The sequence below is a fragment of the Apium graveolens genome, chromosome 5 (assembly GCF_009905375.1).
Source record: "Apium graveolens cultivar Ventura chromosome 5, ASM990537v1, whole genome shotgun sequence".
NCBI classification, from domain to species: Eukaryota; Viridiplantae; Streptophyta; class Magnoliopsida; order Apiales; family Apiaceae; genus Apium; species Apium graveolens.
The window spans coordinates 39166747-39173019 of record NC_133651.1 but is presented as its reverse complement, the minus strand read 5'-3'; the positions used below and the strand labels follow the sequence as shown (position 1 = coordinate 39173019).

At 34.6% G+C, this 6273-nt stretch overlaps 1 long non-coding RNA gene across 2 annotated transcripts; it reads left to right on the top strand.

The window, feature by feature from the left end:
* Window positions 1-1457: 1457 nt before the first annotated feature.
* On the top strand, window positions 1458-3457 carry LOC141723985 (uncharacterized). 2 transcript variants are annotated; one of them, XR_012576427.1, is made up of 5 exons: window positions 1458-1559; window positions 1688-1728; window positions 2429-2500; window positions 2831-2911; window positions 3026-3457. It is a non-coding gene; the product is annotated as an uncharacterized LOC141723985 (long non-coding RNA). The 2 variants fall into 2 exon arrangements; XR_012576426.1 differs by having other exon boundaries at window positions 2782-2911.
* The last annotated feature ends 2816 nt before the right edge of the window (window positions 3458-6273 follow it).

Genomic DNA, 6273 nt, shown 5'->3' with positions numbered 1-6273 from the left:
CTCTTTAACATCGGTTTTAAAATGTTTGATGTTAAAATTACTTTTAACATCAGTAACATTTATAACCGATGTTGAAGGGATGATGTCGCAGGCACTATTTCTAGTAGTGGATGCTGAAATGAGAAGATTCTTGATATGAAGAATCTTGGCCAACCGAAGAGAAATGGGCTAAGGAAGGAATGCAATTTCTTCTTTGATTGCATTACAAGGGTATTCAATAACAAATATATAAATTTTGATGCTCTTCCAATCATGACACATCAAATTGGGTACTCTCTAATTCATGGTGTAAATTATAATTTTGGTAGAGTTGTTTTACAATTTATAGAGGATAGATTAAAAGCTGATAGGAATATTGTATACTATGCTAGATTTTGTCAGTTAATTTTCAATATCTGTTTCCCTGATACCCCAATCCCTGCTAACCTAATTGTGTCAGTTTTTAAGCTCACCAAGAGAGCTTTCTATGATCTTATTTCTAAAGATTCAGAAAATGTTGCTTTAGCTCCCTGAGGTTGCCCGTGATTGCCAAGAACTTGCTAATTGCAAGGCTTCCTGAGACATATAGTCTGCATAACCAACAGAGTGCTAAGCTGCAGGAGATAACAACTGGAAAACCCCCTGTAGCTCACCCCAGCACCGCAACCCAAACACTTCCTCAAACACAATCCACCTCAGGTGCCTCCCAAAAGACACATGTTGTAAAAAGGAAGAACCCACATGACATAATTTTTCAATCTGCTAGGCCTTATGGTCAAAGAGCAAGTGCTGCAAATCCTGATGAAGCATAGAAAAGGGGTTCTGTGAAAGCTTCTCATTCTTCTAAGCATTCAGAATTTGTTAAGAGAAAGCTTGTACTAGCTGAGTCAGAATCAGAAGATGAGGATCACTACACCATATATGACATATCGCAACCCCCTCTCGAGAAATGTTACCCGAATATGTTACCTTTGCTATGCTACTTATGCTCTAATGTAACATTGTAATTTTTATGTTACCTTAGCCAAAACCCCAATGGTACATTAGCTATAAAGTGTTGCAGTTTGCAACATATTTGTAAAAGTGTTAGTTTAGAGTCCAAAATATAAATATTACTTTAAATTAATTTTATAAGAATGTTAATATAAGAACTCATATATAACTTCTAAAAATATATAATATGAAATATTTTAAATATACGAATTATATTTTTAGTAAAATATATATATATAAGTAATTAGTTTTTATTAAAATGACTTTTTAACCTTTTATTATAAAAATACTAATAAAATAATAAAATATAAATATTAAAATATAGAAATATTTGGACAGAGCATGTTTGGACAGAGCGGGAAGTTGTTTTGGGCTGGGAAGCGGTAAAATTATTGGGCTCTGGCCGCCCAATAATTCAGACCATTCGGAATTTTTCCATACACTCAGACACTCTCTCTCTCTCGCTTTCTCACAATTCACACACTCAAATTCTCTCTCTTTCATTAACCTCTCTCTCGCTGAACTCTCTCTATCATTATCAATCTCGCTCTATTTTATCTTTCACTCGCCACCATTATTAATCTCTGGTAAGTAAATAGGGATTTGCATTTCTAATTAGGGTTTAATTGAATTGGGGATCGAGGCTTTGGTTCTTCAATTAGAGCTTTTAAACTTCAATTATTTATCTAATCGCTCTCTATCTCTTTGATTTCAGGTGCTCGTGTTTGGGTTTGCAGTTGAAGACATTATTTTAAGGTACTTTTTAATTAGGGATTTGTTTTATTTGAGTTTTGTGTGCTTGTGTGAGTGTGCAGTTGTGTGTTTAGTCTCTCTCTCTTTTTCTCCCTCTCTCTCTCTCTCGGTCTCTCTCTCTGTCTGTCTCCCTCTATCTCTCTCTGAATCTGTCTCTCTCCGTTTCTTTCTTTCTCTCTATGTCTCTCTTTCTCTCTATCTATGTATTCCATTTGCTATAAAGAATTATATAAGATAAACATGTGTTTGATGTCTCTCATTGTCTGGGGTTTCAAATCACTTCTCACCAGGTCTCCTCTCTCTCTCTCTCTCAAATCATCGTAGTTATGTAATGTTTATTAATTTATTTATTTTGAGCAGATTTAACATTGTATGTATTTGCGAATTATAGCCATCTAATGGAATAAGTAAGGTCGTGTTTGGAGGACAAGTCACTAATGAGAAAGTTGTGAGATTAATGAAGAGGTTTATATATATGTGTTGTTCAATTGTATTGTTTCTTTAATTGGAGTGGATTACTGATTTGCTATTGTCAGTGATTAGATATTTCTCTTAAATGCATAGTTTTAGCAGGTTTACCAGGTCAATGCAACTTAGTGCAGATTATACTAAATAGTTTATGTTTGCTTAAACACTTGACCTTTCTTGCTTTAGGAAGCCTTGTTCAATTTAGTAATGAGGTAATTATATTTGTTGTTTGTAGACTTTTGGATCACAATCAGCTGCCAGGACCTGTTCCTCCAGAGATCGTTAATCTTCCTGCTAGTGAGAGAATGTAAGATTCATTTATTCACCAAAAGTTTTGTCCACTGCAGACATAATTATAATAATATATCTATTTTTTGGCCATTATCACCAAATTTACCGAAATGCTAACTAGTTATTTTTACTATAATTCCTCTGAGATCTTTTTTCATGAGCATTTATCTGTATCTATGTATATATTTTAATTAGTTTGTGTATCTATTGGTATATATTCTAATTATATTGCTAGACTCTATCTTTAATTGTACTGCTTCTTAAACTATATTCCTTTTTGGTATCCAACATTTTCAGGAGAATCAATGACTTAAATAGAACTGAACAAGCTTTTCCACATTTTCAGGAGAATCAGTGACTTAAATGGAATTAAACAAGATTAAATGATGCTGATCCAACTAACAAAACTGGATTACGCATGTACTAGGTATTATTTGGACAGTCAATTTAGTAAATATATATATGTAGACTAGAAGTATATTGATGTTTATTGTTCAACTTCAGAATAACATCATTCTTGTTTGATCTCATCATCAAGCAGTCGCTGGAATCAGCCACATTTCATTTGGTGAAGATGGAACTATTTCTCCTAAGAAGCCTGCTTCTCTTCCTGAGGTGACAAAACAACGGGAACTGAGTGGGACATTAGACAGTGAAACTAAGGAAATACTTTTTCTCCTCACTAATACGAGTCTGTGTCGAAGCTTAAGATTGTGTGTGGTCTAGGGTTCAGTTTTGGTGCACGGTTCGGGTGCGGTGGGGAAATATGGTGGCGTAGGTGGAGTGACTGGTTATGGTGGTATGGAGTATCCAGGAGGATTGCTGGGGCCTTTGGGATAAGTTCAGCTCCAATTACGTGCCCTTTGACCGAGTTTTACATTTTGGGTTAGGGTTTATATTTGCAAGTACTACCAGGTTAGTCCATAATGTTTTTTGATAGTATTTTATTGATAATTTTATTTTAATTGCATTGCCAAGGTCTTTTTAATATCAAGTATCAATAATTCTGTGGTTGCACGGTGGACCTGTAAGTAATGAGCTTTCATTTCATATCTTGATAGTACCCTAACAATGTTTATGTCAAGTCAATGGAACTATGTTTTCTAAATTTTTGTATTTTTGATGATGAAGTTTGTTCAGCTTAGTAGTTACTGAAATTCTGTATTGATTTTAGTTTATCAAAAATGAATTTTTGTATCGAATCATGTTTCCAGTTGTATCTTGTTAGCAATGATGGAATTCATAAGGATGATAATTATTACAAAGAGAAGCAAGGTATAAGAATATAAATACTTATAATAGAATATACGATCACTTCTTCTACTTGCCAAAAATCTGATTTTGATATTAAAAATCGGATTTTGATTTAATTGATTTTGACTTAGGCCAGCATGGAGAGTAAAAAGATGAGAAAAAATCTCACATTGTATCAGACGTAATATGCTACATCATTCGAATAAAACTCCCTGTGATGTGAAATATCCTTTTAATACAATTAAATAGGATCTTTCACATCACCAGGGTCTATAAGTTTTATCCGAATGAAGTAGCATTTTACATCTGATGCATTGTTAGATTTTTTCCCTTATTTAATGCTCTTGGAAGATCAACCTCGACGAGTCTGAAAATTCGACAAAAACAGCAACAGAGTCCGACAAGTCGACAGAAGCTATCAAGTGGTCTACCGATTACCTTCAAGTTTATAAGCGTATAACGTTATCTGTTAAGTCGTGAACTAGTTTAACTTTTGTTTATGTAATTCAACTTTTGTTGTATGTTGGATGTTTTAGTAGGGGGTTGGATGTTTTAGTAGGATGGTTGTTGGATGGTTGGATGTTTTGGGAGAATGTTTGTTAGATGTTTGTTGTTTTGGATGTTTTATTGAATTTGGGGTTGCTTAAATACCAATAGCACATTTTCAATTTCTTATTTGTCAAAGTGTTACATTAGCTTCATAAACTGTTACCGTAGACAGTGTAAAATGTTTCAATAGCTTGCTTACAAATGTTACATTAGTTACTAAAAGTGTTACCATAGGTTCTTAAAATACACCATAAAAGTGGGACCCACATGCCACGTCACTACATGCCACATCATCAATGTGGGCCCCATATTGCCATATCAGCATGCCGTGTTGCATGCCACGTCAGCATTCCACGTCATTTTAAAAATTCATGGGCTCTCTAATGTAACATACGTTTTACGTTACATTTGGACTATTTTTTGTTACCTTAGGGGCCTAGGGTAACAGAAAAGGCCATGTTACAGTAAGCGCCGTTTATGTTAGATTAGGTACCCTAAGCTATCACTGAAAAAACTAACTTAAATTTTATGTTACCTTAGGCTGTTTGTGGCCTTTAGTAACGTTAAAGGGCCCTGTTGTAACTTTTTTTTTGTTATAACATGTTGTTTTTGGTGTAGTATATAATGTTACCTTATCATCTAAGTTCAAGAAGCTAAATCCAGATTCTACTCAGAATCCAGTTGTATTATCAACTGATGAGGGTGGTGATGTTATTCAAACTGATTCAAGCCCGAGACTAAAGATCAAGAAGAATAAATTGGTCAAAACCTGCATTGCTCAAAATCTAATGCATATTAAGAAAGAAATTACTGCGGAGACATAGGGTGCAACTACTGGTACTAATCGGTGGACTAGCCAAATTACTGATGCACCTGTGACAATTACCGATTCTCCATCAAAGAGAAAAAGTAGGGGGAGATCACTCATGAGCAAGTAGAGGAATCTGTCAAGAGGCTACAGAAACAAAAGTTATTTCCAGGATCAAGCATACAAGAACCTGTATCCCAAATGGATACAACAACAAGTACAAATCCTGATCTTATCACACAAGAACCTGCACTTCAAAGTAGTATAGCAGACTTTACTCAAATGGAGCCTCTTACTGAAAAGTCCATTCAAGAATGTCACAATGAAGCAACTGCTAAGATAACAGCTGAAGCTTCCAAAGTCATAGACATATGCAAGTCTTTTCAGAGGCATACATCAAAGCATGGAGCTGGCTTCCTACTTGGAGCAACACAGGAGTTTGAAACTCAATCTGAGGAGAGGCGTCCACAAGAACCTGAATGTCAAAGTCATCCAGCAACTCCCGAGTTTCTATCCCCACAAGTACCACTACTCAAAGTGGTAGTGCATGCTTAACTCCTGATACAATAATCTTGGATGTTGATCCTGAAGGAAGGGTACATCAAACACCAACATCAGTTGAACTTCTCACAGTTCAACCTTTGGATGTTTACACAAAAGCTGATCCTTCAGAAGCACAAGGTATAAATACTGATCTATATTTACCAGTATTTAATTTAAATGCTGATTCTGTATTATCATCATTTACTTCTAGTATAAATCCTGATAACATGAATGTGATTAGACCTTTACAAAGGAATACCTCTAATCATATGATCACATACAACTCTTCTCAGCAACCTCTTATTTCTGTAGGATAACAAACTATGCGCCTTTCTTGTGAGACTGAGAGAAAATATTTAGAGAAAAACAGAATAAAATAAAGGCAAGATCCTTACCTGGCAAAAGTAGAGATAGATGAGTGTTAGGATTTAGTTAATTCTTGTGAGGAAACTCTGACTATTAAAAGTCATGACATGAGTGATGTGAAAAGTACTGAGACTACTTTAAAAGAATATATATATATATATATATATATATATATTTAAGTGTTTTTGTTGAAAATTTTGTAGGTGCACAGAGTATTAAAGATACAGTTGTTGAAGAACAGTATGTAGACCCTCAGATAAACTCTAATA